This window comes from Myotis nattereri, assembly GCF_964212035.1.
Source record: "Myotis nattereri genome assembly, chromosome: 4".
Lineage (NCBI taxonomy): Eukaryota > Metazoa > Chordata > Mammalia > Chiroptera > Vespertilionidae > Myotis > Myotis nattereri.
The window spans coordinates 25,424,728-25,432,642 of record NC_138079.1 but is presented as its reverse complement, the minus strand read 5'-3'; the positions used below and the strand labels follow the sequence as shown (position 1 = coordinate 25,432,642).

General features: G+C 40.5%; 1 pseudogene across 1 annotated transcript; it reads left to right on the top strand.

The window, feature by feature from the left end:
• Positions 1 to 216: 216 nt before the first annotated feature.
• Positions 217 to 1,112, top strand: LOC308517652 (ADP/ATP translocase 2-like; annotated as a pseudogene). The gene has a single exon. The product of its transcript is annotated as an ADP/ATP translocase 2-like (transcript).
• Positions 1,113 to 7,915: the final 6,803 nt, after the last annotated feature.

Below are 7,915 nucleotides of genomic sequence, written 5' to 3'. Positions count from 1 at the left end.
GTTCCAATATCATGCTCATGAACTCCCTTCCAATTTCTACTGGTTTTCCCTACAGCATATCCATCAGAAGAAAATGCACCCACTGGCTTACACAAAATTGGCAGTTTATTGACCATTCAGTTCCCCTTTAATTAATAACCTGGACTTCTGGCTAGAGCCTCAGAGTTCAGCCGGTTACAGTCCCAGGCCTGCAGTCACCCTCTTCTTCTTTTCAACATGACAGATGCCGCTGTGTCCTTTGCCGAGGACTTCCTGGCAGGTGAAGTGGCCGCGGCCATCTCCGAGACAGCAGTAGCACCCATTGAGCAGGTCAAGCTGCTGCTGCAGGTGCAGCATGCCAGCAAGCAAATCACTGCAGATAAGCAATACAAGGGCATTATAGACTGTGTGGCTCGTATCCCCAAGGAGCAGGGAGTCCTGTCCTTCTGGCATGGTAACCTGGCCAATATCATCAGATACTTCCCCAACCAGGCTCTCAACTTTGCCTTCAAAGATAAATACAAGCAGATCTTCCTGGTGGTGTGGACAAAAGAGCCCAGTTTTGGTGATACTTTGCAGGGAATCTGGCATCAGGTGGTGCCACTGGGGCCACCTCCTTGTGTTTTGTGTGTCCTCTTGATTTTGCCTGTACCTGTCTAGCAGTTGATGTGGGCAAAGCCAGAGATGAAAGGGAATTCAAAGGCCTTGGTGACTGCCTGGTTAAGATCTACAAATCTGATGGGATTAGAAGCCTATACCAAGGTTTTAATGTGTCGGTACAGGGTATTGTCATCCACCGAACTGCCTAGTTGGGTGTCTATGACACTGCAAAGGAAATGCTTCCAGATCCCAAGAATACTCACGTCTTCATCAGCTGGATGATCGCACAGTCCATCACAGTGGTGGCTGGGTTGACTTCCTATCCATTTGACACTGTTTGTCGCCGCGTGATGATGCAATCAGGGTGCAAAGGAATTGTTATCATGTACACAGGCACACTCGCCTGCTGGAGGAAGATTGCTCATGATGAAGACGGCAAAGCTTTTTTCAAGGGTGCATGGTCCAATGTTCTCAGAGGCATAGGTGGTGCTTTTGTGCTTGTCTTGTATGATGAAATCAAGAAGTTCACATAAATTATTTCCTAGTCCTCCCTCCCCTAGCCTCCGTGAACAGGCATGTTGTATTATGTAACATATCTTGAGCATTCTTGACAGACTTTTGGTTGTCTGTTTATCAGTGGCAACTATTTACTGGTTGAAAATGGGAAGCAATAATATTCATCTGACCAGTTTTCTCTTAAAGCCATTTCCATGGTGATGATGATGATGGGACTCAATTATATTTTTCATTTCAGTCACTCCTGATAAACAACAGATTTGAAGAAATAAAAAATATCTGAAATGTAAATAAATAAATAAATAAAAATAACCTGGCCTTCTGGTCTGCAAATCAGTTCTTTTTTGATGCTGTACAGTTGTTAGTGTGAACCAGTGTCCTTCAACCCTAAGTAAACTCACAAAAATTGCTTTCTATACCTGCAAAGTTGAGGATCAGACACCCTGGGTCCTGACTACACCCCAAAGTGGCCATCCTGGGATACCTGCCCTGACATTAATTCATCTCTGTCTCCTAGTTACCATCTAATCTTATGCCCTTGGTCACCATCACAGGATGCATAATGAGAGTGAAGAAAAGAATGAAAGGCTGTAGAAAGGGGCCCAAATCCTTTTGTCACCACTAATGGATGTTTAGAATTATGGACTTATATAACTGAATTCTAAATGCTGCTGACTAGTCAGCTTAATCTGGCTTATTTATCCACTGTCTTGAAAAATTACTTGTCACAAGAAAAACTGGCAGAATCTTCTAGACTTCTTGATCCATTTCATTTTGCACTGAGTGAACTGAATTTGCTACTCGAAACATTTGCATTGACTACTGCTAAGGAGCTGTGTCTTCTATAGGTTCCCAACTATCCCACCTTTGTTGCCAAGTGCTTCTTTACTAAAGTTTTGCTTTAACAAAATATAATTTTTACAGTTTTCCTTTTTCCTACTTGTAAGCCGACATAGCAGCTACTTTTCTTGTGCAGTTCTTTTGTTACAGTGAAGTCTGTGACTCTGCTGTTCAAAGTATGGCCCATAGATTGTTGGCACCCGTGATGCCTGTGTTGTCACTCATGCATGAAATAAGTAGAGAGAGAGAGTAAGCATTTGGGACATTGTATAGCAATTTAACATTACCATGGTATCCATGAGCATGGTTTTGTATTTTATAATAGCATCAGTCCATGATCAATAGAAAATAAAAATTCTGGTCTTTTCAAACACAGATGGTTAAGAAGCATGGTTCTATGACATTTTTAAATTAATTTTTATAAAACTAGAGGCCCGGTGCATGGATTTGTGCACTGGTGGGATCCCTCGGCCTGGCCTGCGGACATCCCCTGAGGGGTCCCAGATTGTGAGAGGGCACAGGCCAGGCCAAGAGATTCCACTGGTGTACAATTGGGACTGGGAGGGATGCAGGAGGTTGGCCAACTGGGGAGGGACCGCAGGAGGGCTCCAGAGCATGTCTGGCCGGTCTCACGCAGTCCTGATTGGCCGGACCCTAGCAGCAAGCTAACCAACCCGTCGAAGCATCTACCCCCTGGTGGTCAGTGTGTCTTAGCAACTGGTCCAACGGTCAAACCAATGGTTGGACACTTAGCATATTAGGCTTTTATTATATAGGATATCCTCATACAGGTTTGTATTTCCTTTGTGCTAATGTCTATGAATACAAATTTAATGTTATTTTAATTTATACACAATTTTTATCCAGTAAAATTTCCTTTAATTTGAACTCTCAATATGTAAATACTTAGATCAAAATAATGATAAAGATATAAGAGGCTTAAAATGAAAAGTCTTCTTTGTCCCCAGTCATAGCTAAATATCTCAATTCCATGTATTCATTTGTTTTCATTAATACTGCTGAGAAACAATATTTGGATAAGATCTGGGTTTACTCTCAATGCTGGTTCTTTCCATTGAGTACAAATGATGTATGAAAGAGGCAGGTATCTAGTATCTAACACTAGGGAATTTCCTAGAAACTGAAGTTTTTATACATCATCTTTATTTCTTTGCTCACTTCCAGATTAATACTAAAAATTCAGTAAAAAGTTATGTTTGTGAGAGTTATAAAAGAGTAATAAAAATGTCATTCACTGGACAGTCTTTTTTCATGGTATGATGAAAATCCATTCAATGAGAATGCTCTGAACTCATAGTTTACCAAAGATTTCTACTAGGTGTTGTGAGAGATGCAAAAAAAATAAAATAGGTGTGAGGATCCTCCCCTGCAGAAACAAACACACACACAAAAGAAGCCAGGTACCAAAGAAGAGCCAAATCAATGATAAAGCCCTGCAAGCATGGTGCATAGTGTGTGCACTGATATTGGAAGGTTTCGGCTAAAGGAAAGGTGATTATGAAACTGGATGAATTTGATAAGTATGTTTATACAGTCAGAATGCTGAGCTTGGCTTTAAAAGTACCTGCAGGGTTTGAACAGGCAGAGGGAGAACAGTTGACAGCCATCCAAAATCGATTTTGGAAGGAGGAGATAGGCCGAGGCTGGAGTTTGGGGATTTGAAGGACACATAATGGAATAAGAGACCAGTTTGATTAGAACTGAAGGTGGAATGGAGAGAAGTCGTAAAGGAAAGATGGGATAGTTGTAAGATGAGTTGTTCAGTGATAACCTGGATGTCAGAACTGGAGATTTTTAGCATTGAGCCAAAAAAGCAAGTAGGACACCCTTTTATCAGGAGAGTAGTATAGTAAAGGCAGTAAGTAATACACACTCTGTGTGTGCTTCTCACTCAAATCTTCAAATGTAGGTGGTGGTTACTGTAGATTTAAATTCTAAAGTTCTTGAATATGAACCAAGAGTCACTGTCAAAGACCCACTTCTAAATTAAATTATGCTCTGGCAGAATATAAGCATAATCATCAGAACTGTTAAGAGGTATAATTGTTCTCTAGCAAAAGCAGTCGGCTATATAATTATCTTTGCCACGTTTTATCATTTGGCAGTAAGGGTATGTATGCTTGACATGACTGGGGAAAAAATGAAAAAGAAAGGAAAGGGAAAAGAGTCTGGAAGTGAAAAGAAATTGCTAAAATGTCTAATGGAGATCTCACCCCTAGCAGTGAACCTGAGAAGCTTGCTAGAGAATATAAGACAGACCTATTGGAAACTACTAAGAATTCCACTAGCTCAAATAAGACATTGATTCCCCAGTGCATACAGTATGTCATATGAATTCCAGGGGTCTTGAAGTGAGGCTATCTCTTAGGTACATATAGAAACTGAAATTGCAGATCCCTGTAAAGTATACTGCCACAACCTTCACAGTAAGGTTCAGGATCTGAAGGAGGGGCCGACACACAAATAAAAATGCTATACAATATGAATTTAGAAGGCATGGGGGGGCCAGGTGGAGACCTCTTGGAGAGGCACACTGACCTCTGGGTCCCATTTGCATTTTATTCACTTGAATACACATTTGCCTTTTAGCAATGCATACAAGCATATCAAAGGTAAAGTTTGGTAAACAGTAAAAGGGTTATCAGTTAGGGAATTGCCTTGAGCCACCACTATCTCAACACAAACAAAGGGTGCTTAGCATGAGCCCTACTAAAGCCCAAGGTCCATCAGCCTTCCACGTTCCTTGGTGTACTCTCATGACAGTATCACAAGCAGTGGCATCCTGCAGTATACTAAAAAATCTTCTAACATGCAAGCTCTAGTTTCAAGAGAGGAAAAATTCAGGTAATACATTGGGTTCAAAGTCAACTAAGATTAATATAAGTAGTATAGTGTTTTCATTCCCTGTTACAAGTGTACAAATTATTCTCCAAAATTTTAACAAATTTTCCAATACCCATCTGTAGATATAACTACCTTAAATTATAGGTATAGAAGTTATTTGCAAGAGTAAGAAGTTATCTCCATGTCATCTACACTGAAGCCAAGAGAGATCTCAGGACCAAGATTCTTTCTCCAGTTTTTTGTTTGTTTGTTTGTTTGTTTGTTTTTTGGAAGGTCATGCTTGGGTCTCTGGAGAAGAGCAGGAAATGCGAATGGAATTACTAGCTGCTGAATGGCACAGTGAAACCAAGGTCCATCCACCAAGCCAGCCACCAGTGCTGGAGGGGAGCACTGTGAGTAGAGGGGGAATAGTCAATTCATATTTGAAGGATAAAGAACTGCTGTTCCAACTATTGGTCCATTATAATGTTGCATTAAATAAATATGTGAGCCACCCCAGGTTAATTAACTGCTTCCTAAGCCATTTTCATCAGAATAAACATGTGACTACTTTTACTACATCATAGAATGTACTCACCTTCAGAGTCAGAATTTTATGTCCCCTGTGCAAACCTTGGTGCTCTGCAGCACTACCTGGTACTGGCCACAAAGTTGTCCATGTTAGGATACTGCTCTATAAATTCAACCTTTCTGCAGAAACTCTGTTCCCCATGCAACTAAAAAAGGTTTTTTAGTCTCAAAGCATCTGTTGGGTGTTTTCTCTAAAAAGAAAAAAAAGAGCAAATTTTCACACCTCCTCCTCAAATTCCTCTTCAAATCACACAATTTGTCTGTAGAATGGTGCATAATCCTTGTTCTCTCCTTATACCTGCTTTTAGCTGAGGCGATTTTTAACACCCTGCTTTTGTGCTTATAGATCATATTAACTACACAGTTTGGGGAGAATTTATAAGTTAAAAAGTGGCAAGTACATGTGTTTCTCTTTTAATATTTCCCATATTGATAGCAAAGATGCCATACACTACAGTTAATGAAAGTATTTTAAATAACAAAATCGCTGAAAGACTGACAAGAAGAGGACAGTGCTGGAGGAGGCCTTACTATTTCCCTCTCAAACCGTAAATAAGGTTTTACAAGACATATTTTCTCTCTTTGATGAGGACTCAAATAATTTATCAATTGCTTAATTTAGTTACTGCGGGGCCTATTCTGCTCTTCTGTCTCATGGCAATTGCCATATATGCAAGATGTGAGCAGCAAGCCCTTTTAACTTCCTAGCAAGGAATGATGCATGTGAAGGGCCCACCTTATCATCTGGGCATATGGCGGGCACTCTATCTTTCCCTTCTCATTTCTTCTTACCTTGGCACTATAAAACTTTCAGCATTGTCATTGTCTAAGAAATTTGAAAGTCTTTCACATAAAATAAAGAGAAAACAATTATTTCCACAGGGGTAGGTAGTTTGGCTTTATTTTATAATGCAAGCATGTCATTCTTGTTTTATTTGCAAATGTTTAAAAGGCATTGTACTAAGTAAGAAATCAAGGCTAAGCATCAACTCCATAGGATTTCCTGAGAGGGATTCCTGGAAAAGCTTCTGAGAGGATAAGAAAAAAAAGAGGCATATAAAGAAATATCATTTGATAGATGTGACATATTAGTTACTGGGAAATAAACGTGAAAAAAATTCAGCATATCATTTCAAAGTCAAGGGTAAAGTCTGTGTCTGATAAAGCACACAAATCTATAGCCATGTTTCTCTCTCTCTCTCTCTCTCTCTCTCTCTCTGTCTCTCTCTCTCTCTTTCTCTCAGCAACGAGAGAATTCTATTAAAAATGAAGGTATTAACAAGTATAATATTTATTAGTATAATGACTCTCATATATCTTCCATTCATACATTCTTATTTCTTCTTAAAATCAATTTAAAATCAAACTAAATTCTTCCTATGAACTTGAATCAGTACTTCAGCTTGAGGGAAAAATGTATTAAATTACTATACAACACATTGCTTCTGTGGTCAGCCTCTATCTTATCAAATTATTATGCACCCTAGGCTTAAAAGAATGCAAGTTTAAACAAATTTAATAAACTCTGTTTAAAATTATATTTGGTAAAATTGCTGGCAATATTACAGGTATGATCTGAGCTGGAACTGAGAAAGGGAGTTAACTCTGTATTTTCAAAGGTCTAAGAAAGATATGGAAAGTGAAAGATTGTTCTTAAAAAATAATAATGTAGGTGAGTGCAGCCAGCATGTGTCATTTGTTGAGTGTCAACCTATGAACCAGGAGGTCACGGTTTAATGCCCTGTCAGGGCACATGCTCGAGTTGCAGGCTCAATCCCCAGTGTGGGGCATGCAGGAGGCAGCTTATCAATGATTCTCTCTCATAATTGATGTTTCTATCTCTCTCTCTCTCTCTCTCCCTTCCTCTCTCTGAAATTAATTTTAAAATATCCTATCTAATAAAAGAGAAACATGGTAATTAGCCATAACTTCGCTACCCTTCCCATTGGCTAATCAGGGCAAAATGCAAATTAACTGCCAAACAAGATGGCAGCCGGCAGCCAGGCAGCTGACGCGAACAGGGAGGCTTGCTTGCTCCAGTGACGGAGGAAGCCAGGTTCCCCTCATGCCACTGCCCACCTCTCAGCTGCTCTCTACGAAACATTGTTACAAATATAGAAGCTAAACAAAACCCCAGAAACCTGCTTTCAGTCAGCCAGGATCTCAGAGCTGGAGTCGCAACAAAGTTTCAAATACAGAAAGTAAACAAAGTCCAGATACCTGCTTTTAGCAGCCGAGGTCTCAGAGCTGGAGCCGAGCCTCAGAGCTAAAGACGGCTCTCAGTTCCAGTGACAGCCATAGAAGGTAAATAAAATCCCAGAATAAAAAAGAAAAAGAAATAAAAGAGAGGTTGGGAGCTTCAGTCATCCGCCAGCCTGAAAACGGCCCTCAGCCCCTAACCCAGACTGGCCAGGGATCCCAGTGGGGACCCCCACCCTGAAGGGGGTGTGACTAGCTGCAAACAGCCATCATCCTCTGATCCAGGCTGGCCAGGCACCCAAGCCGGGCCCCCACCCTGATCTGGGACACCCTTCAGGTCAAACCA